At 47.6% G+C, this 22,709-nt stretch overlaps 1 long non-coding RNA gene across 2 annotated transcripts; it reads left to right on the top strand.

Annotated features, from left to right (window-relative positions):
- Positions 1 to 6,869: 6,869 nt before the first annotated feature.
- On the top strand, positions 6,870 to 9,682 carry LOC115541338 (uncharacterized). Of its 2 annotated transcripts, none has more exons than XR_003976338.1 (7): positions 6,870 to 7,611; positions 7,724 to 7,852; positions 8,015 to 8,145; positions 8,240 to 8,350; positions 8,445 to 8,693; positions 8,831 to 9,083; positions 9,265 to 9,682. It is a non-coding gene; the product is annotated as an uncharacterized LOC115541338 (long non-coding RNA). The 2 variants fall into 2 exon arrangements; XR_003976337.1 differs by having other exon boundaries at positions 8,831 to 9,130.
- The last annotated feature ends 13,027 nt before the right edge of the window (positions 9,683 to 22,709 follow it).

Genomic DNA, 22,709 nt, shown 5'->3' with positions numbered 1-22,709 from the left:
GAAGAGGGGATCCTCTCCAGGCATCTCTTCTTTTCCCCTGCGGTGGAAATGGCTGACGCCATCGACCTATTCGGACCTGACGTCGACGATGGCATCATCGACGCCTCCCTGGACGGCGACTCGGCGTCCGGTTTTTCCCGCTCTCGGGTTACAACCGCCACCGTCATACAACACGAGGGTCCGCGCCGGATGACCGATCTCTTCCGGGAGATCATGGGTGAGGCGGCGGCCATCAAAGGGATTCCCATGCCGGCCCCGCCTCTCGCCCCCGTATCTGACGATATGCAGGGCGAGTGCTTTCGCACCCCATCTTTTTCCCGGCGGGTTACCCAGTGCCCCTTGTTCCCGCCCTTGCAGCACTTGTTTATTGCTGCCGGTGAGGACCCTTCGACCCTGAAGGCTCCGGTAAGATCCTACACGGATTTCACCAACGTGGAGGGGTGGGCCGATGCTCAGGCGAGGGGGATCCCTCGTCTGGAGCCTCCCCTGGCAGCGCTTCTCTGTCCGGGCGCCGGATGGCTCCTTAACGAAAAGCCGCTGCCCCCCGACCGCCTCCAGAAGCAGATTGTCGGCCTAACGGACAGGGTGTTCGTTTGTGCCTCTCAATCCGCGGCGGCGGTCAACAACATCGCCCTGCTCTCCTCTGCCATGGTCTCCTTGTCGGCTGACAGGGAGGCCTACGGCCCGGAGGAAGCCGCGAGATGGCTGGCGGTTTCCCGCTTTTCCAGCGCCATCCTCCAGTTATGCCAGCCGATAGCCGTTTCGGCCGGCCAGCATATGGCGTGGGCTACCATGATTCAAAGGGTCATATGGCTCTCCCACACTGCGGTGCCGGAACGAGAGCGGGCCAGCCTCGTCCAGGGTCCACTAGCGCCGGATGGCCTATTTGGTCCCAGGTTCTCCGAGGTGCTCGCGCACCAGCAGTCAGTCCGTGAGGATCGTTCCCGGTTCGGGACGATTCTCACGGGCTCCTCCCGCCAGCAGGCTGAGAGGAAGCGGGGTCTAGGCCGGTCCCAGCGTTCCATGGGGCCGCCTCCGACTCCAGCCCCGGTGCAGCAGCCGCAGCCGCCGCGCACGGGGAGAGCAGCAGCGCCACGGACCGGGAAGTTCCGGACGCTTGCTCCTACTTTTTCTTTCCCTATTAAAGAAAAGAGTAAAGACCGTTCGGCCGAACGGCAGTACATGGTACCTAAAGAGCGATATTCCCCAGGCCACCTGCGCCCTACGCTTGTGGTGCGCTCCTCCATGTTGCCTCTTTCCCCCTCTCAGCCCGGTGGCTGTAGGGTGGCGGTCGGACGGCGTGTTCACATGGCCTCTGGTTCACCTGCTTCTAAGAAGCGGCGTCCCTTGGAGCCTCGTGGACGGATCAGAGACTCGTTGCACGGTCTCCTGGTTCCCCACATTATAGGTGAGGAGATGGGTCCGCGCGCTGTGGCTACAGCCTGCGGACAGCGCATGCGCACAGGTGCTGCGGCCGGACGGCTCGCTCCCTGTTCAGCGGGCACGAGCGCGACGTCTAGACAGCTCGTTGTTTTTACAACTGCTAGTTGTGGTACGTCTCCTACGCTCGCTGAGCCTCCTCCCTTTCGTGGGAAGCCCCCCTTGGTCCACACGCAGTGTGAAGGCGGTAGGGGCAGAGGAATACGGGTTATTCCTGGACGGTCTTCCTCAGCTGTCGGCTCGCCCTCTCTCCAACCGCTATGCGTGTTGGCAAGAGCGGTGCGTTCTGCCATCGTGGTTGGACACCACGTTGAGATGGGGCCATCCCATACAGTTCAAGCGTCGTCCCCCACCCTTTATGGGGTTGGTGGAGACCACGCTACGGGACCCGGCTGCGAGCACGGCTCTGGCAGCAGAGGTGGCACGTCTCTTGGTAAAGGGGGCCATCACTGTCGTTTCCCCCCACGAGTCTCACCTAGGTTTTTATTCCCGCTACTTCCTGGTTTCCAAGAAGTCAGGGGAAATGAGACCTATTCTGGATCTTCGCGTGTTCAACAGATTCGTTACCACGAGGAAGTTCAGAATGCTCACGGTCGGAGCATTGTTCCGGTGTGTGAGAGAGGACGATTGGTTCACATCCCTGGATCTCAAGGATGCTTACTTCCACGTCCCTGTTCGGCAGGCGCACAGGAAGTTTCTCCGCTTTGCCTTTATGGGGATGGCGTACGAGTACCAGTGTCTGCCGTTCGGCTATTCCCTGGCGCCGCGCACCTTCTCGAAGTGTGTGGAGACGGCGTTGGAACCGCTCAGACGTCAGGGAAAGAGGATTCTCTTCTACCTAGACGATCTGCTTATTCTGAGCAACTCTGAAGAGACCGCGAGAAGGGACACCATGTTGGTGATAAACCATCTCTCCTTCCTGGGTTTTGCCATCAACTGGGAGAAGAGCTCCCCGCTCCCCAGCCGGCAGACAGTCTACTTGGGGCTTTGCCTAGATTCAGCCACCATGACTGCGATGCTTTCGCCTCCTCGGCGAGACGCCATCCTGTCGGCGCTCTCCCGTTTTCACGTTCGCAGAAACGTGACCGCACTGTCCACCATGCGCCTGTTGGGGCTGATGGCAGCTGCCCACCCCGTGGTCCCCCTGGGTCTGCTTTTTATGCGCAGACTCCAGCGGTGGTTTGCTCGCCAACGGTTGGACCCCAGGCGACACAAGCTCAGGGTGCTCCTCGTCCCCCGTTCGGTGTCGCCAGACCTGGAATATTGGAAAGGACCCTCCGCCCTTCTCAAGGGTGTTCCACTGGGCAGGGTGGCGTCCTACGTAGTGGTCTTCACGGACGCCTCGTTGACGGGTTGGGGAGGAACGTGCCTCTCTCACTCGGTCGGAGACGAGTGGCGCACGCCCCCTACAGCACACATAAATGTGTTGGAGCTCGACGCTGTGAGGAAAGTGCTGTTGCATTTCTTTCACCTGGTGCGCGGCCGCCACGTTCTGATCAGGACAGACAGCGTGTCGGCGGCGGCGTACATCAACAGACAGGGGGGAGTCCGCTCCCCTGCTCTCCACCGAAAGGCGGTCGAGCTCTGGCTTTGGGCTCATCAGTATCTCCGCAGTCTGAGAGCCCTGCATATCGCGGGCGCCCAGAACTTTGGGGCGGACCTCATGTCTCGAGGCGGTCCCCGCCGAGACGAGTGGCGGTTACATCCCGACATTGTCAGAATGATCTGGCAGAGGTTCGGGGACAGCGCAGGTGGACCTCTTCGCGTCCCGGGAGAACACGCACTGCAGGTGGTGGTTCTCCCTCAGCCCTCGGGATCTTCCCCCGTTGGGGGTAGATGCGTTGGCACACACACCTTGGCCGCGGACTCTCTTGTATGCGTTTCCCCCGCTCCAGCTGATCCTTCCTCTTCTGGAACGGGTCAGACAGGAGAGACTGTCCCTGATATTAGTGGCCCCGGAGAACCGTGCAGCTCTGTGGTTTCCAGAGCTTGCCGCGCTCTCGCGGTCGGCGCCTTGGCCAGTACCATTCAGGCCGGATGCGCTTTCACAGGCCCACGGGACGGTGCACCACCCGCCCGATGTCTCGGGACGGCTGTTGGTTTGGCTCCTGAGAGGTTGATCCTGCAGGGCAAAGGTTTGCCTGAGACGGTTATCAACACTATTCAGAGTGCTCGTGCGCCTTCTACTTCTTCCCTCTATGCGGCGAAGTGGTGCGCCTTCTCTAATTGGTGTGAGACGAACCACGCTGTCCCATCTCAATGCGAGTTGGGAAGCGTGCTTTCGTTTCTGCAAAACTTATTGGAAAAAGGTTTGGCCTTCTCCACTATGAAGGTCTATGCGGCAGCCGTTTCGGCTGGCCATGCAGGCTGTGATGGTGGACCGATCTTCAGCCATCCACTGGTCAAGAGATTCTTGCGTGGGGCTAGACGGGTTAGGCCTGTTTCACGCGTGCTTACACCACGCTGGGATCTCCCCACCGTGTTGCGCGGATTGTCCAGGGATCCTTTCGAGCCTCTCTCCCAGGCCCCTTTGGATGCCCTGTCATTCAAGACGGCGCTCTTGTTGGCCTTGGTTTCTGCCAAGCGGGCCGGTGAGCTAACCGCTCTGTCTGTCAGCCCGAGTTGCTTGTTGCTAAACGAGGACAGCTCCTTCGCGTTGCTCAGACCTAATCCTGCGTTCCTCCCGAAGAACATTAATACTTCTTTTCGGTCGAGGGATATTGTGCTTAAGGCTTTTCACCCCCCGCCTCATTCTAGTGAGGCGGAGGCGGAGTTGCATCTCCTGTGCCCGGTTCGGGCGTTGGCTATGTACGTGAATCGCTCGGCAGCGTTCCGCTCCACACAACAGTTGTTTGTGTGTTATAGCGACGCTAGCAGGGGCCGCGCTCTCTCTAAGCAGCGGTTTTCTCGCTGGGTATGTGAGGGTGTTTGCCTAGCCTACTCTCGGCAGGGCTTGGCGCCACCGTTGGGCGTTAAAGCTCACTCCACACGGAGCGTGGCCGCTTCAACGGCTCTACTCAAGGGCGTTTCGGTGGAAGACATCTGCGCGGCTGCGTCTTGGTCTTCCCCCGGCCCCTTTGTCCGTTTTTACATGTTAGACATGTCCAGGGGCTCACTCGGCAACTCTGTGCTAGAGTCCGGGACCCCTTTTACGGCTTAAGAATATAGACATGTTCTTTAAAGCGGCGTGGTTGGATTTCCTCTCGCCGGCTGGCGAGTTGGTCTTGATTACCAGTCTCTTACTCTCCCACCTTTTTTCAAATGAAAAACAAGGCTAGGGGGTTTTCTATTGGCTCGCCAATTGTCTGGTGGTTTTGTTTACCAGTGAGGCACTCCCGCCGTTTTCTTCAAATAAGAAACGGCCGAGAGAGTCCCATTATTGAAGAGCCGAATTCCGTAGCTCCGCCCCCGGTGGTAGCGGACCTAATGGAAACCGTGTTGCTCTGGTTTTCTTTTCCTTTTCATGGGTTCCATGAAGCACGGAATAGAGCCGGAGTCTTTACAGACTCACTTTTTTCTCCCTTGATCATTGCCTTGCTTGATCTAGGAGGAATTAGTTTTTATAAAGCTGTTGTGTTTTACACTTCCTTGGCTTTTTGAGTCTTAATGTGCTCTGGTGACTTAGGTCGTTTTGACTGGGGTCCAGCAGGAGTACATTGATCGGGCTCCGCTCGCAGCTTCACCTTAGCCCATAAGGCGAAGCCTAGACGGCGTAGCCTACATGAAATAGAACGATAGTTATGTTATTATAACTCTAGTTCTATGATTGTAGGCGTAGCCGTCTAGTTTCCCACCTGCTGTACCCTCCAAATGCTGAAAGAAAAGCGTGGAGGATGAGCGACGGTATACACCGCGTTATATAGACACGATACCGTGGGAAATGTGGGCGGTGCCCACGCTGATAGGTGCATAGTTTGAATTTTCAGCGCGCGCAGGCGCGCGCACGGGACAAGCCCATAAGGCGAAGCCTAGACGGCTACGCCTACAATCATAGAACTAGAGTTATAATAACATAACTATCGTTCGCTTTGCATTGGTGGAAGTGAGTAGGGGGAGTGGTTAAGTAGAGCCTTCAGATTGGACGGTTTGACTTTAGAGTTACCGTCATGTTTTGTATTTTTTTTTTTTACCATTATTGTTTTATAGGGACAATCATTAACAAATTTATACTACAGGGGATTGATTAAGTTCTATCTACAGAAAGAAACACTTGGTCATAGGCATAATGACCATGCCTATGATGATAAAAATATAATTAAGTTTTTGCACGTTTGCAACGTTTAAAGTTCAGGGAAAAGTATATGCCTCTACTGGTGTTGCTTATGGGCAATATCCTTTTGAGGCAGTGTTGTTTCTGAATATTAGTGTTAAGGGCCATAGTATACTATCATACATTAGTCACCATGTCTGGACACATTTGTATGCAGTCACATATTAATATACTCTGAACTCAGTTCAAAACTTGAGAGCCCTGTAGATTCACCATAGTTAATAAAGGTCTACCAGAAATAAAATTCCCCATCGCTGGGCCCCATCGCCATTGCTGGGATCCACAGTGGAAATCACCTTTGTTTATAGTTAATATAATTAACCTTTGCTTTGTTAGATTGATTCACCATCGTTTATAAAGTAGAAATAAACTAAAAAATATTTATCACACTCATTGCTAATAAATGGGTGTAGGCTATAGACGATAGGTCTATGCATAATGTGCATACAGCGTAAATACTTCAGATGTCATTGAAGGACTTTAGCGATCATGCTTGTGATTGTCAGGTATGGTTACCAATAACCCCCACTACCCATAAACCCAAATATGTGGTACTGCACCCAAAGGTGGCTTTTTAAAAATAAATATATGAAAAAAATATAATATGAACTAGCCTTATTTTTCCATACTATCATGTTAATCTCTTCGTTTCCAAGAATCTGACTGACATGACACATTATGGCATTAAGGGGAACTTCTTCGTTAACCATTTTTTCTTCATAATTAACTCTGTCATATTTATCCTTCTTCCGTTAGTGTCCTTGACTACAAAGGTTTAATTTCCCCAGAATTTGAAAGATTTTTCAGGTAAATGCTTTAAAGAAAGCCCTTAATTCACTTGAGAAATTTGTGCTTGTTTCCGGATGTTGCATGCCTATCAATAGACATTTTGACCTTGTGAATGGTCAGAACCTGAACTGCAGTGAATGAAGCTGCAGTTCAAACAAACCCCAAGAAATCCCAATCCCTATGAGAGCTCCCCGCGCTACGGCCATCCGGAGGAGCACAGAGCTTTTGGCCGTGATATTAGATATACAAATATTATATTATATACTATTATATTATCTATAGAGCTCCGGGAGTCGCAAACGGCAACATTCACTTTCTCCTCCATGCTGCAGTTCACCCCGGACTGCACTGCACTGAGTTTGGTTGAACGCTGATTGGCTGTTACGTTACACATGTAACTCAGTGGCCACGCTGTTGAACGCTGATTGGCTGTCATATGCGTCATCACGCGGAATTCGCGTCATCACGCGAAATTTGCATCAAAGTTCAAATATTTGAACTCGAGCAAATTTTTCGCGCAACAGATTCTCGTGAACACGCTCGCCTGTGCACGGTAAAAGGGTGGCGCGACAAGTTTTGACTTTGACTTGTCGCCGATTTTCTCTCGCAAATTCCTTTTTTGGCGAAAAATTCGCAAAATCTTTTGCAAAGCGTTTTGCATAATCTTTTGCAAAACGTGTTTTGCGGATTGAAATGTCATCTGAATTTTGCAACACACGGAGCGAGGCGAACGTTTTGCAAAACGTTTTACAAAACGTAACGTATGTGTCAGCAATGGAGGAGATTGTTGATGCGCTCCGAAGTTTGGCCGATGATGTGGAGAACAATCGTGTTGAAGACACAGATGCAGTAGATAGAGTGCGTGTTCTTGGAGATAGGATGTATGACTTATCCTCACTGGTATGTTTTGACGCCAGTGTGGTAAACACAAAGATTTCCCAAGTCCTACAGGCACTGAGTGCGAAACGTAGGGTCGGGAGACCCACCGTGGAGATACCCTTGGAGTCAATAGAGGGATACCTCTCCCTTGGCCTAAAGGGGCAGGAGATTGCGGACCTGTATGGTGTCCACAGAACCACCGTACACCGCAAAATGCAACAAAATGGACTCAGGTGAGTGATCGAATGTAGTCTGACACACCGACACGCACGAGGGGTGGGGGGCATGCACCAATCTATCTTGAAGGGAATTTCAAACATGAACATTACAGTACGTATCCTACAGTATCGTAGGAGAGAGATGACGCTTGGCTCACCTGGATCAGGCTGAGCACCCGGTCGTGCAGAACCAGGTTACACCTGTAACCACAGGTGTCGGATGACTGTGCTTATGTGTGTGGCGAGTAGGCCTATGGTAAGTGTCGGGCAACACTCGTCAAATATTAATATAATATATAAATATATATTTCGCTGGCCGATGTGTCCTAAAAATAAGTTTATCTTCATAAATTACTAAGAACACGTTTAAGAGTGGAACAGTTACTCATCAAGGATATTTTTTTATCCCTTTCCTAAGTGTGTCAGCCATGTATTCTGAGATGAGTGACACGCAGCTGGACGCCCTGGTGCTGGAGATCCACAGGATCCATCTGTGTGGCTACCGGATGTTGCGATACCATCTCCAGGGAAGAGGCCATCTGGTCCAAAGTATGTTTACCTACCTCTTGTACCTATAAGCACCCAAACTGATGCTGTTGTTTTATGTCTGTTCTTGATTTTTGATTTTCTGTGCTATGTGAAGTTCACAGAGTACGCCAATCCTTAAAAAGAGTGAAACCAGAGGGCACAGAACAAAGAGCCCTGGCCAACCGAACTCCACATAGGCGGCAATATTCAGTTCCTGGGCCCAACTGTACGTGGCATATTGATGGCAATCACAAATTAATACGATATGTAAATGAATGTCAAATAATCGTAGTAATTATAGTTTATCCTTTAACAAAAAGTTGGAGATTTGTTATCCACCGTGGGATGTATGGCTTCAGCCGCCTAGTGGTGTTCTTGTCAGCAGCCACCAACAACCGTGCCACAACATTGCTGGATGCTTTTCTTGGAGCTGTCAGGCAGTATGGTGTGCCATCTTGTGTCCGGTCGGATAAGGGGAGAGAGAACATTGAGGTGGCATATTACATGTTGGACAACTGCGGATCCAACCGCAATTCCCACATAACTGGGAGGAGTGTGCATAATCAAAGGTAAGTTGAATAGGTTGTTGAATTGTACCAACAACCAACCAAGCTATTTTGTCTTCATTCATCTTTTACAACTCCATACCTTAAATAGTCATAGAGGCCATTTTATGTTAATCATAACATCTTTTTCTGTTTTTAAGAATTGAGGGACTTTAGAGAGATGTATACACACAAGTGCTCGATCTCTTCCACGAAATGGAAGCATCACGGACGTTGAATCCAGACAGTGAGATCCACCTCTTCGCTCTCCACTGGGTTTTCCTGACATTGGTCCAGAGCCATCTCAGGCATTTCCAAGATGCCTGGAATTTCCACAGCCTGAGGACTGAAAATAGCTAGTCACGCTACCAGCTGTGGCTACGCAACATACGTGCTGTTGCTGATCCCCCAGATGTAGGTTCAGCTATAAAGATTGGCCCAAAACGAGGATATTACGATAAGTAAATTATATTGTAAATTGTACATTTTAATTAGGGTTTCCAAACATCCACAGAGGTCATGCAACTCCTAATTCTGTTCATGTAATTTACTCTGGCTATTGCTCTGATTGCTCATACTGGTATTATTTCCTAAGGTTGACGATCTTTATAGTGCCAGTGTAGATGGTCCGGACCTGGAAGACCTGTCTGGAGTCGACGTTCCGGAGATCCAACTACCACGTGACCTGACTGCTGAGGAGCTCTCACGATTGCCTCAGCGAAATGTTTCACTGAATGAGGCTATGTTGTTTGCAGCTCAGTTGTTGAGCAGTCACAAGACATTTTTCAAACAGCATGATGTTCTCTCCAAGGATTTACAAATTTGTAAATATATATGAATCTACCTTCCCCTTTACATGCAGTGTATGCTTAATTCTTCCTCATCCAAACATACTGCCGTTCCATTGACATGAACTGAACCAACATAATATAAGTGAGTGACAATACTGTGACAAACTAGCTTCTGCCTATTGAGCTTTGCTTTTATTAAAAAATGACCTTTTTTTCATTGCACTCACTTCCTAAATTCAATGCTTAAAACACCCTTTTTGGCGGACAAATAGTAAGGAGGAATGTCGTATTGTCTCAACATGTGTGAAAGTGTGGAATAATATTATATTGCAAACTGCGAAAACAAACAATTTGAACTAAAAAGGTAAGACACAAGGTAAAATGATAGAAACCAAGACCCAAAACCTAGATCCTCCCAAAGCCAAACTTAGTGGTGATCACAACTGCCCCCAACTTAACACAAAAATCCCTGTAGGACCCACATCCTATTGGGATTTTCAATTTGGTGAAACAGGTAGAAGCTGTCGGGTAGGTGGCATCCCGGTCAACACTGACGTACAGCTTGTCCGGCAGCACCGCCCAACCCGTCCAAAACTCAATGAGGTGCTGCAGTTCGGAGGAAGAAACTAAGGAACAGACAACAAAAAACACATTTTGCTTGTGTGTGTGTGTGTGTGTGTGTGTGTGTGTGTGTGTGTGTGTGTGTGTGTGTGTGTGTGTGTGTGTGTGTGTGTGTGTGTGTGTGTGTGTGTGTGTGTGAATAAGTGAGAGTGGGTGAATAATTGAGAGTGAGTGAGAGAGCGCTGCAGCTATACATTTCTCACTTAAGCTGATGTACTGCCGCAAGTGAGCAACCACACTGCAGTAATCATCAATTTCCTCCTCTTCATCACTGTCTGGTTCTGGCCACACAATTCGTTCTATTATCATCTGAAAGAGAACATGAATTATAAAAACACGACCATGCAAGCCCTGTAAATGGTCTGTACTCTGTAGGCACGAAAGGTTACCTCTGGCTCCAGCTCTGCCTCTGCAGATCTGGGGAACAAGGCAGATGCCAGATTCAGGCCGTTCTTTTAACATTTTCAGGACGCGAATGTCCTTCAGCCCGTGCCGCAACTGCACCATTTGCCTCTCACGTCTGACAATTACCTTTAGAAAGCACATCGCACCAGAAACAATATTTAGCAGCATACTGTATCCAAGAACACATTCACTGTACATGTAAATAGCTTTCTTATTCATTTTTTTATTTGATTGGGCATTCTCATACCCCATGATGGAGGATTTGTTGTGACAACAACCTCCTGTTGTTCTCTGTAAGAGTGGGCCGGTCCCAGCTGAGGGCCAATTTGTTCACTTGGTCTACATTTTCGGGGGGTCAGGACAGTCTGGCTTTCTAGTTGTTAGAAAGCATTAGTAATTGAATACAACACTGGTCAACAATTAGATGACACATGGGCAGATGAAAAGAGGCAGCATAAATTGAATTGTTACACTTACAAGGCTTACAATCTCCACAATGTCCAAGTCTGGAAAATCTTCTAACTGCAAGACTGCAGCATCTATGGCCCCCATGTCCTTGCTGGCCAGCAGAGGGAAAAGGCACTGGCCCATCCCTGTGTCAAAGGTGGACCCTGATTTATGAGAGAATGTCCAATTATTCTTCCTGCCATGCGGAACAGATCCCCCTGGAGCAATGACAAGGAGATGGATGCGACCAAGTGGTCTGCCCTTCCAGTGAACAGGATTGAATTCCCACCAGTGTAGTCTAAGGAGATAAACCAAGAACTGAGCTATCAGCACATCCGTATATCCACATATATTCAGAAACCTTACATAAAACTTAACATTGACTTACCAAGGTGTAAATGTAGGCCTGTTTGGACCTTATTCAGGAATAGCTAAAATAAATATTTCTTCACGCCATCCCCAATTGCACAGTCTCCTGTCATATAAAAAACAATGCAAAATCTTGAGGATTGCACATTTTAGGTGTGTTACTAGATGTAGTAGATGTACCATACAGTACATATGTACATGTTTTGTTCAGCATGGAGAGAGGGGGGGGGGGGGGGGGCTAGCTTGTGGTATACAGGTGGAATATAGAAGAAAGTCCAAGTGCTTTACCGAGTGTTCAACTGAGTAAGGTAGTCGCAGCTGAGGATGCATACATGTTTTAGTTTTTTACATACCCTTGAGTTCGACTTCAAAAGGACGGGTCCAATCAACATTAGTCTGCTCATAGAAGCCGATAATTGATCTTTCTCTGTCCTCTTCTGTGACGTGCATGTCCAAAGTCAACTTTAGGGTTGGCTTCTGGTCGGCATCTTTGGCCACATGAGTCTGAAACATTTTGGCTGCTGCTTTGGCAGCTGGCTCCAGCTTCCATTCTAAGTGTTAAACCAGTAGCATAACTCTTACATGAAATAGAGGACACCCAAGAGATGGACACACACATCTGAAATCATATGCAGTAAATCTAAGCTACAAAAAAATGAAATCAACTGGATCAATAAAGGACACATTTAAAAAAACAATATAGAATCACAGAAAACGATGATCTTAATGTAGGGAAAGCACCTTCATTGAAAATCTCTGACACTCTGCCAGTGGACGAGGTCGAGGCAGCTGAGGTCGAGGCAGAGGTCAGGGCAGCAGAGGACTGGGCAGCAGAGGTCTGGGCAGCAGAGGACTGGGCAGAGGTCTGGGCAGCAGAGGTTGATGGTTGATGTGAACTTTAAACACAGACAGAGGGCAAGGATAAGACAAAGGCAAATATAACATTTGATGCATTTGATAGTGGCAATTCACAGGTTGTACAATGGTGCTGTCTCTGTTCACTGTATTGCACATGAATGGAAAAAGGAAGTCCATAAGGCATTTTGTCAGGTCTGTTGTGTAGTAAAATTGTCCAATTGTTTGGATGACTACCTACATTTCACAGTCATCAATGTGTCTTGGATGCTGGCAACGTCAATCGCTTGACCACAGAACAAACACTGCACCTCACACTGTGTGTATGGCCCGGGCTCCTCTGTCTGGGAGATGGTCTGGAAAGACAAAATGAAGTGAAGAAAAAGAGTTCTGTCAGCTGGTGTGGATCAGCTGATGAGGGCTGGCTTTGGCATACTAACAGCTGATATGGTGGGCTACAATTTAATTGACAAAGAAACTTCTAGAGAATTCAAACTCTGTTGCAGCAGAGACCAGGTGTAGGGAACTACATGCTACTCTACATTAACAGAAGGAATTTACAACAAATACAGAGATTAGGTGCAAGATTAACCACTTGATTAGAGGAGATGGCAGTAGGGCAAAGGAAAAGGAAGGGAGAGTACATGGCTACATTAACTACATGGCCTGTCAGAACTAATGCAGTATGCTCAATTTCCACCACAGCAAACACAGGGTAACAGCAACCAGGGACAGCAGGGTCCCTTCATGGGTCAGGGATACTAGGGGTGCCCAGAGAATCCACAGGGGGAGGGTCAGCTCGTAGCAATCACAAAACAAGCTGATGAGGAACCAATACTGCAGGTTCTGATTAATGACAGAGGCACGCCAACGATGGCCCACACTGGAGCCACTTACACTTGCGTAGGTCCAAATTCTGCCTCTCACCTCCCCATGGCAGGAAAATTCACCAAAACTTTAGAATTCTCGGGACACACGCAGTAAATACCTATGACAGCTCCAAGGATGACAATCGGAGAATTCTTATTTTAAGGTGTATATGTGAGTGAATGAGTGAGTAAGAGAGAGAGAGATAGAGAGTGAGCAGGAACGCGAGTAAGAGGAAATACCGTCGGTGGGGGCTGAACAGAGAGGCGACAGAGAGAGAGAGAGAGAGAGAGAGAGAGAGAGAGTGAGAGTGAGAGAGAGACTGAATTTGCATTGTACTGAATAGATTATTTGTGTGCTTGGATGTACTCTGTAATTGGTCCCTGAATGTAACCTATGTCCACTGTTTTAGAAAAAACCTATACCACCACTGGGATTGGTGATTCTGTGGTTCTTGGAGACTCTCCATCGCGTCGGAACACCATGTGGTATATATCATTACATCTTGGTACACAGAGCACTGGTGAGACAACGGGTTGGATCAGAGGGAGAAGGTGTTTGGAGAAGGGAGAGGAATGTAAAGAAAGCAAAAAGGGCGGATGCGGACCGACCCGGAGGTAATAAATCAGCGGAGAGGAGGCTGGGGGTCGGTTTAGCTCAGGAAGTAGAGGGTGTCTTGTAACCGAAAGGTTGCTAGTACGAACCCCTTCTACTCCTAGCTCCGAGTGTTGATGTGTCCTTGTGCAAGTTACATGGTGATTACAGGATTTAGGAATAATTATCTAGACTCCAAAACATGAGCAATTAGCATTAAAAATTGTCTGCAAACCACACTCCACAGGAGTCAATGGGTTCAATGGCGCCAGGGTAAAGTGACTCATCAAAAGAGGAACTGACCTAACCCATGGACTCTGCGTGGATAGGTGGATGTTATTTTGGTGCTTGGACCTGGCGAGGTCTAGGTGCCAAGAGAACAACACAAATAAAATATTTCCTTAGAGATTATGATAGTAATAGACAATTTATTAAAAGTGATCTTATAATTTAGAAAAAACAATCGGCAATATTTAAACTTAGACCAAATAAGTACGATAAAACGTTATCCAAATTTCTAATTCAGGTTATCCACAATGACAAATGTCATTTAAAATAAATAAGTAAAATAAAATAAGAAAGGATGTGTGTGTGAGCCTGTTCTCGTGTGTGTGTGTCAGGACCGCCGAGGTAGGGGAGAATCCTCTCCTACTCCGAGTGATGGAGTACACAAGGTGATACATAAGCGGGATACACAAGGGGATACACAAGCATACTTCAGATAAAACAATATGGTTAATTAGTAAATAGAAACAATGTATAAATTCAGTGTTGAATAAACTAGTTAAGAACAACATAGAGGGTTTGGTATAGTAGTGAATCAAAATGTGGAAAACACTAAATGCAAGCAATAGGTAGAATAAAAGGTTTAATTAGGTCGTCCAATTTAAATAGATAGTGAAGGGCAATCGGATAGGATTTTGAAGAGAATTGTGATTTTGAGTAACGATTAAGACAGAAGTGAGTCGCCCAATATTGAAAATGCAAGTTTTAATATTGTGATTTCTGTTTTCTTTCACATTTCCCTAGTTAAAGACAATAGGTCAAATTGGATTCGGAAGTAATGGGTTTACCTTTCAAATGCCACTACTGCTGCTGCAACACTTTAATAACTTTAACTCTGATAAATTACCTTTTGTTTTATAGTTGCCCTGATGTGCATCCATTATGCACACACATGGCTGCATAGGGCAGATGCGGCTGAAGACTGTCTCCGTCCCTCCACTTTGCGATCTATACCACCATATAGGTGGGGATTGATCGTATCCCAGGTACCGCATCCTGCAATAAGCCAGTATGGAAGGCTGGTTAGCCAACGACGGGTAAGATCCCACCTTGAAGCCCGGGACAACCTAAAACAGACACAGTCACGATTACTTGGCAGAGTCACTGTGAGCACTGGCTCACTTGATCATGAAGTGACGAACTGCAACCATCATAGGAAGAGCCGGCTGATGAAAGGTGGAGGGGGAACAGGAGTCAGATATGTCAGCTCTGGCAGCAGAGGTGGTCTTAGAACGGGGCATGTCGCGTTTTATTTTATTTTACCTTTGTGGTATAGAAGCCAACTAACGCGTGTACGTTTTTTTGGTTTAGTGCATGACTTTGGAACAGCGAGGTTTCATAATAATAATAATAATACATTTAATTTAGAGGCGCCTTTCAAGACACCCAAGGTCACCTTACAGAGCATATAGTCATCATACATTTTTTAAAAAGCAAGACATTGTGGAAAAAATAAATAAATAAATAAACATAAGCAATAAGAAATAAATAAAAAAATAAAAAATAAAAAAAAACAATCAAAACAGTGATCAGTTAGACGTTGTGTGCGAGTTTGAACAAGTGAGTTTTGAGTTGTGACTTGAAGGTTGAAATGGTGTCTGACTGTTTTATGTGTGGGGGGAGGGAGTTCCAGAGCCTGGGTGCTGAACAGCTGAATGACCGGGCACCCATTGAAGTGAGTCGTGATGTGGGGATACATAGTAGTCCAGCAGAGGTTGAGCGGAGGGAGCGGGAGGGAGTGTATTCTTGGAGGAGGTCGCAGAGATAACTGGGGGCTAGGTTGTGGAGAGCTTTGTAGGTGAGGAGTAGGGTTTTGTATTGGATGCGGTAGTGTACTGGGAGCCAGTGAAGTTGAATGAGGACAGGGGTGATGTGGTCAGATGATTTGGTGCGGGTGATGATCCGGGCGGCTGAGTTCTGAATGATCTGCAGTCTGTTGATAAGTTTGGTGGGGAGTCCGGTGAGGAGGGCGTTGCAGTAGTCTATGCGTGATGTGACAAATGAGTGAACTAGGATTTCAGCGCTGGATTGGGTCAGTGATGGGCGGAGTCTGGCGATGTTGCGGAGGTGGAAGAATGCAGTCCGGGTGATGTTGTGAATATGGGGTGCGAATGAGAGGGTGTTGTCCAGGATGACGCCGAGGCTCTTGACTTTGGAGGAGAAGGGTACTGGGAATCCATCGATAATTATGAGTGGAGCTGGGGTGTGTTGTGATTTAGTGAGGGTGGATTTGGATCCGATGAGCAGGGCCTCGGTCTTGTTTCCATTGAGTTTCAGGAAGTTCCTGCTCAACCACCTCCAGATCTCTTCCAGGCACGTGATGAGGGAGGTGGGGGGGATGGCAGCGGTGGGTTTGGTGGAGATGTAGACCTGTGTGTCGTCAGCGTAGCAATGAAAATGGACCCCGTGGTGACGAAGGAGTGTGCCCAGCGGGAGGAGGTAAGTGGTGAAGAGGAGTGGACCCAAGACTGACCCCTGGGGGACGCCCAGTGAGACACCTGAACACCCAGACTTGTGGTTGCTTAGTTGAACAAATTGTTGACGGCCGGTGAGGTAGGATGTAAACCAGGAGAGTGCAGCACCAGTGATCCCAATACCAGCTAGGCGGTCCAGGAGCAGAGGGTGGGAGATAGTGTCGAATGCTGCGCTGAGATCGAGGAGGATGAGAATGGTGAGTAATCCAGAGTCGGCTGCAAGGAGGAGGTCGTTGGTGATTTTGACTAGGGCTGTTTCAGTGCTGTGTTTTGGACGGAAGCCAGATTGGAACGGTTCGTGGAGATTGTTAGTGTCGAGGTGGGACTGTAGTTGTGCGGCAACCACCCTTTCAAGTGTTTTGGAGATGAAAGGGAGATTGGAGATGGGCCGGTAATGGTTAAGGTCAGTTGGGTCAGCATCAGGTTTTTTTAGGATGGGAGTGATGGCAGCCAGCTTGAGAGTGGGGGGTACAGTACCAGTAGTGAGGGAGGAGTTAATTATGTTGGTGATCATGGGGGAGATGGACGGAAGACATGCTTTGACAAGGGAGGTGGGAAGAGGATCGAGCTGACAGGTGGTGGTTTTGGCTTTGCGGATGAGTTCTGAAACGGTCTGTTCTGTTACTAGGGTGAAGTCAGAGAGGGAGCTGATGAGAGGTTGGCCAGAGGTCATCATCCAGGGTGGGTCATCAGAGGGGGTGCGAGATGAGGCCAGTTGTTGGTGAATGGTGTTGATTTTAGAGCTGAAGAAGTCAAGGAACGCAGTGCATTGGGTGGTGGAAATGTCTGGAGGGAGAGATTTAGGAGGCTGAAGTAAGTGGCTGACTGTTGAGAAGAGGACTCTGCTGTTGCCTCTACCAGTGTTGATGAGGTTGGAGTAGTATGAGGTTTTGGCAGTGGTGAGGGCATTCTTGTAGTGATGGAGGTGGTCCGAATACATTTGGCGGTGTACAGTGAGTTGAGTCTTACTGTAGAGTCGCTCCAGTCGACGACCAGTGGCTTTGAGCTGGCGCAGATGAGGAGTGAACCAGGGAGCAGTGTGGGTGAATGAGACTGAGCGGGTTTTCAGGGGGGCCAGGGTGGTGAGGGAGGAGGAGAGGCAGTTATTGTAGTGAGTCACCAGGTCAGTCAGGGAGGAAGCTGGGGGAGGGTTGGGGTAGGAGCTGATCAGGGTGGAGAGGTCTGTGGTGTTGATAAGTTTGATGTTTCTGAAGGAAATGGTCCGTTGTTCCTTGGTTTTGTGTAGTTGGGTATGAATGTCAAAAAGTACAGCTTTGTGGTCGGAGATGGGGAAATCAAAGACATCAAGGTTAGTGGGAGTGATGTCAGTGCAGCAGATTAAATCCAGAATGTGACCTTTGTTATGGGTTGGGAGGTTGACATGTTGTGTGATGCCAAGACAGTCCAGAAGTGATGTGAAGTCATTAGCAAAAGTACAGGATGGGTTGTCAATGTGGATGTTGAAATCACCAAGGAGGATAACAGTGGGGGACATTGCACATACAGATGTAAGTAGTGATGAGAATTCATTGAGGAAAACGGCGGAGGGTTTTGGTGGTCTGTAAATGGTGACAATGATAGTGGGTTTGGGGCCTGAGAGTTTTACAGCTAGACATTCAAAGGAGGAATGAAGGGGGACTGTGACAGTGGTGACTTTGATGTTATCACGATGGAGGAGAGCAAGGCCACCCCCCCTCCCATTAACCCGGGGTTTACTAATAAACGAAAAACCTGGTGGGACAGCTTCATTTAGATGGGAGAAGTCATTTGGTTGTTGCCAGGTCTCAGTGAGGCAGAGAATATCTAGGCTCTGGTCAACAATAAAGTCATTTATCAAAAGGGCCTTATTACTGAGGGATCTGGTGTTCAGCAGACAGAGTTTCAGACAGGTGAGTGGAGTGTAGCAGGTTGCTTTGAGCAGAGGGGACAGTACACTGTGATTGACGGGACTGACCGTACGGGCTGTGCGAGGAAGGGGGCGGGGCCCAGTGGACCAGAAGGAGCGGATGTTTTTGTTGCTGGTGTGAGTGTACTGAAAATTCCGTCCAGAGCCTCGGTGGATGTATTTTGGTCGTTTGAGAATGTCCTGGTGGGATGCAAGCTGAGGTGGTGGGGTCCTTGAGAAGATCCGTAGACGTAACATCTCCGTTACCGAGTAACGGAGCGGCAGAGATGCACTCGTTACGTGAGAGTCAAACATAGCGCAATCCAGAGGAACAGGTTAAAATCCACAGGTTGTGAAGTCGGAAGAAGCCAGCGGTAGATCCAGGCGATTATGGTGAAGCCACAGAGCCAGCACAGCGGAGGCAGAGGAGTGGAGCAAGCCGGTTATAGCTACGCTGGAGACGGGGAAGCCAGTTGGACGGCGCCGGGGGTTAACAGCAGTCTAGCCGGCCAGCAGGTGTCATCCACCAACAGCTGCACGACTCCACGCACAAAACACAAAACAAAACACGCAGACGTTTAACGTTCAGAAATAAATAAATAAATCAAGAAAACTGACGCAGTTACTTAACTTAACTTTGTAGTCCGACCCGAGGTCCAGAAGGGTTTCAGACAGAAGGTGTTGAAAGTAAGCAAAAGAAAACTGATAAAAAGTTAAAAGACTAGAAAGAAAAAGAAAATCGCGAAAAAATAATGTTCAGAATGACGTTCCGGTGAGCAGCAGCAGCAACAGCGTTCAAAAGGCAACAGCGTCCACCAACTGTACGACCTCACGTATAAAACACGTAAAAATAAAGAAAACTGGCGCACTGACAATAGCGAAAAGTGACTATATATAACTAGTAAACTTAGCTAAACTACTAAAGACCAAAAAAAAACGACAAAATGTTCAATGCAATCGTGAGAATTGGAAATACTGAATAAAAACAAGCCATACAGAGCGGCGTTAGACTCGCCAGCGTCCCCGTTACTAGGCAACATTAGGGACAATATATATTGCCTACATATATGTATAGGCTATATATATAATTAGGCTATAATTATATTATTTAGCGTGTAATGAGACAATCTATAGCCAAATTGTCGATGATGCCCGAGAATCTCCGGGGATATCAGCATGAGTAATCGGCGAATCAGACCCATGAACCTATAAAGAAAGACGTCATCTCAAGCGGGAGAGAACGTTTGCGGTGCTGGTTTGTGTCACGTAAGTACAGTGCCGTGTTCCAATACCCGTACTGTCCGTACTTACTAGCCAAAATTTGAGTACGCAGTACGTTCCAATTCAGATCCGGCGAAAAGAAGTATACTTCAAGGACCCGGATACCGTACTCAAAACGGGCTAATCGTGAATTGTGGATCGAAGGACACTCCCCCCCGTACTCAACGGCAGCCATCTTAGCTACGTAGCGAAAGAGGCGGAGCCAGGCTGAGCCAAAGTCGGCGCATTTCCCACATAGTCTGCATTAATAGAGTCATTTTGTAGTTTTTATAGTTTTTATAGCTGCTAGGCGTAAAGAGTTCACCGTTCAAAGCGGGATGTTTATTGCGGAGGAGGAGCCACGGCGGCAAACGTGATCGTAATTTCCGGTTAGTGCACCACGGAGTACTCGATTTGGAACAGCACTCACATCTGAAAAATTAACGTAGTAGACAGTGCGGATAGTATACTTCCTTTAAGTATACTCATGGAAGTACGGGTATGGTCTCACGAAAATACGTGTCACTGTCACGTTATTTAATCTATTGAAACGTGATCTGGGACACGTAGGCCTATTTTCTAAATTTTGTATTTCAATTGGAAGTAGGCTATTTTTCGTGTCACTAAGCATGAAGGTTCTGTCCGGGAGCGTTCTCCCTAATGTCCCTTATGGAGCTCCGTACAGATCATTCATTGTTGAAAATTGTCTGTGATAACTAACAAATGACAGCTTTTGGCCACTCATTTATACTTAAAATTGTCTGTGATAACTAACAATACGACAGCTTTTGGCCACCCGTTTCTACTTTCACCTTTGATACTGAGAAATTGTGACAATACACGGATATATTAAATGCAGGTGCGCTGCTCTGTAGGCAAACCGCGTAGGAAAAAAGGGTAGCTGCTTCATCTGTTCTTTTTAGAATTGTATGTCTTGATGTTTATTTGATCTAGCCATCTATTCTCTTGTTTTTGGCTATGTGAATGAACGTCCACGTCGATGCCTCGATCGCAAGTCCAGTGTCGCGAGCGGACGTTGCCATGACATCTAGAAATCATACCGTATTTAATGGGTTGTAGTGAGTGTAACATAATTCACCTACAGTATTTTGTTATGTGTTGTTCTTTCAATTGTGTTAGGCATGTCGTTTACTATCTTGGTGGTTCAGGGATCGCTGTCCCTTTAAGGATTACGAGCGTCTCATGACGTCAGAGCCCATGCGGGATTTGTTTACCTTCAGCACGTTTTGATTTCCTGTTTCTCTCTTACTAAATAAACGAGTCACATAACTGTGTGCTCAACGTGCGAAATTGTATCTCTCACTTATGGCAATTTCCACAGGGTCATCATTAATATTGATGTGTAGGGGTTGTTTATAACTCGTGAATAATATTGTTTAGACCACGGTCTGGGGGAATACTCTGATTCTGATTGGCTGCAGTGCGTGCATTAACTCCTGATATAGCCCTACAGACACCTGCTAAGTAGTTCCAGTCAGTGTTTAGATTCTCTGCCCGAGCCCGAGCCCGAGCCCGACGCGGGCCGGGTCGGGCCGATATTTCCCACCACTATACTCGGGCCGGGCCTTTGATCGAGCATTTTTATTTTTATTTTACCATTGGTTTATTGGCCTAATCTGAGGAGAAATCTATGCCATAAACAGAAATATTATAGGCCTTTATTACACGGGTCTTCTCAATGCCGTGGAACGCTCCGTTCATGGGTAGTAGTCCGGTGACTTGTCTATCCCAGCGACTTCCGTTGCTAATCGACGTCACCGTCTTTGCGGACAAATTATTTCTCTGCTGATCAACACTACGAATGGCCAAAAGACTTGTATCCCCCCCCCCCCCCCCCCCCTTAAATAAATACTATGGCAGAATTATTATTATTATTATTATTATTATTCTCATTCAACTTGAACATGTGTTTTTACAGTAGAGTGGTGGAGAGATGACGTATGTTGGCCAACCCGGAAGTGAGTGTCGCCGTGGATTCCCTCGACAAAAAGCCAACGGGTTTTGCCATTGGATTTTGGATTGTTGCTGAAACATTTGCATCTTTGAAGCACCTCCTCAAAAACTGAAAATAAATAAATATATAAAAATAACCGTGCTCCAAAGAACGAAATGTAAACCAATGCATTCTGAATGCGAGTGTTTCTCTGATTTTTCCATGCTACACAGAACGAAATGTAAACCCATGCAAATAAAGACTTCATGGTCATAATAAGTTAAATATCATTAATATCCTTGAGTGTGTAGGGTGGTATTCAACTTCTTTCAACGGGGCTGCATCCAGTCACTTGGCCGTTATGGTTGCTATGGTGGTTGCTATCGACCGCCCCCTCTAATCCTTACATGGCTCTAAAAACCACGCGGCAAAGGAGCTGCCGTCCATTGTGTTGTTTTTGTCGTAAACTAGGGTCCGATGGTTAGAGAAAAGGCAGATATTCCAAGGTATCCTTAAAAGGCAGCTTGGATGTTTTTATTTTCTGCAGTTTAGACTTCTACTATAACCTATTTTGAAAAGCAAAACACCAAGCTCATTGATTTAACGAGGCAGGGTTATTTGAAACAATTGATTAAATAAATATTTGTGAGATGTCATTACTTCTCCTGAGTTTGCTTCCTATTTATGTCGAGTATACACCCCTACTGTCCACAAGCATCCCCCCCCCCCCTCCCCATATGGATTTGGAGAATTGTTGCCACGTCCCAGTGGTGGAGGTATCATATATATGAAAGAGGGCATTCAATTATACTATAATGATCAATTAGGAGGCCGAAGCCCTAAAGGAAGTGATGCAATAGGTGACTGAGGGTCAACATTTGAGACCCCCTTTTATCAAAGGGGGTCTCAAAGGATGCATACGCTACAACTTGTGGCTCCAGCCCTACAGGAAATGACTCAGCAAGTGCTCCATCTCGTTGCACCTGCACCCAGCGGCTCGCTTGCAAGATTTTGGCCTGAAGTTCTTCCCAGACCTACACCCTAGCCATCCAACATGCATATCTGAGAATCAGGCCTCTCTTTAATGAGGACAAAAAAAATACACATGAACTTTTGTTATCTCAAAAGCGGCGTGGTGCCGGCTCCTTTTGACCTTTTGACCCCAGACTTCTGGGGGAATAGCTGAAACAATTCATTAGTCAATCAGAAGTATGTAAATATCTTCCCGGTGGC

The sequence above is a fragment of the Gadus morhua genome, chromosome 4, assembly GCF_902167405.1.
Source record: "Gadus morhua chromosome 4, gadMor3.0, whole genome shotgun sequence".
NCBI lineage: Eukaryota > Metazoa > Chordata > Actinopteri > Gadiformes > Gadidae > Gadus > Gadus morhua.
This window is presented reverse-complemented; position numbering and strand designations above follow the sequence as displayed.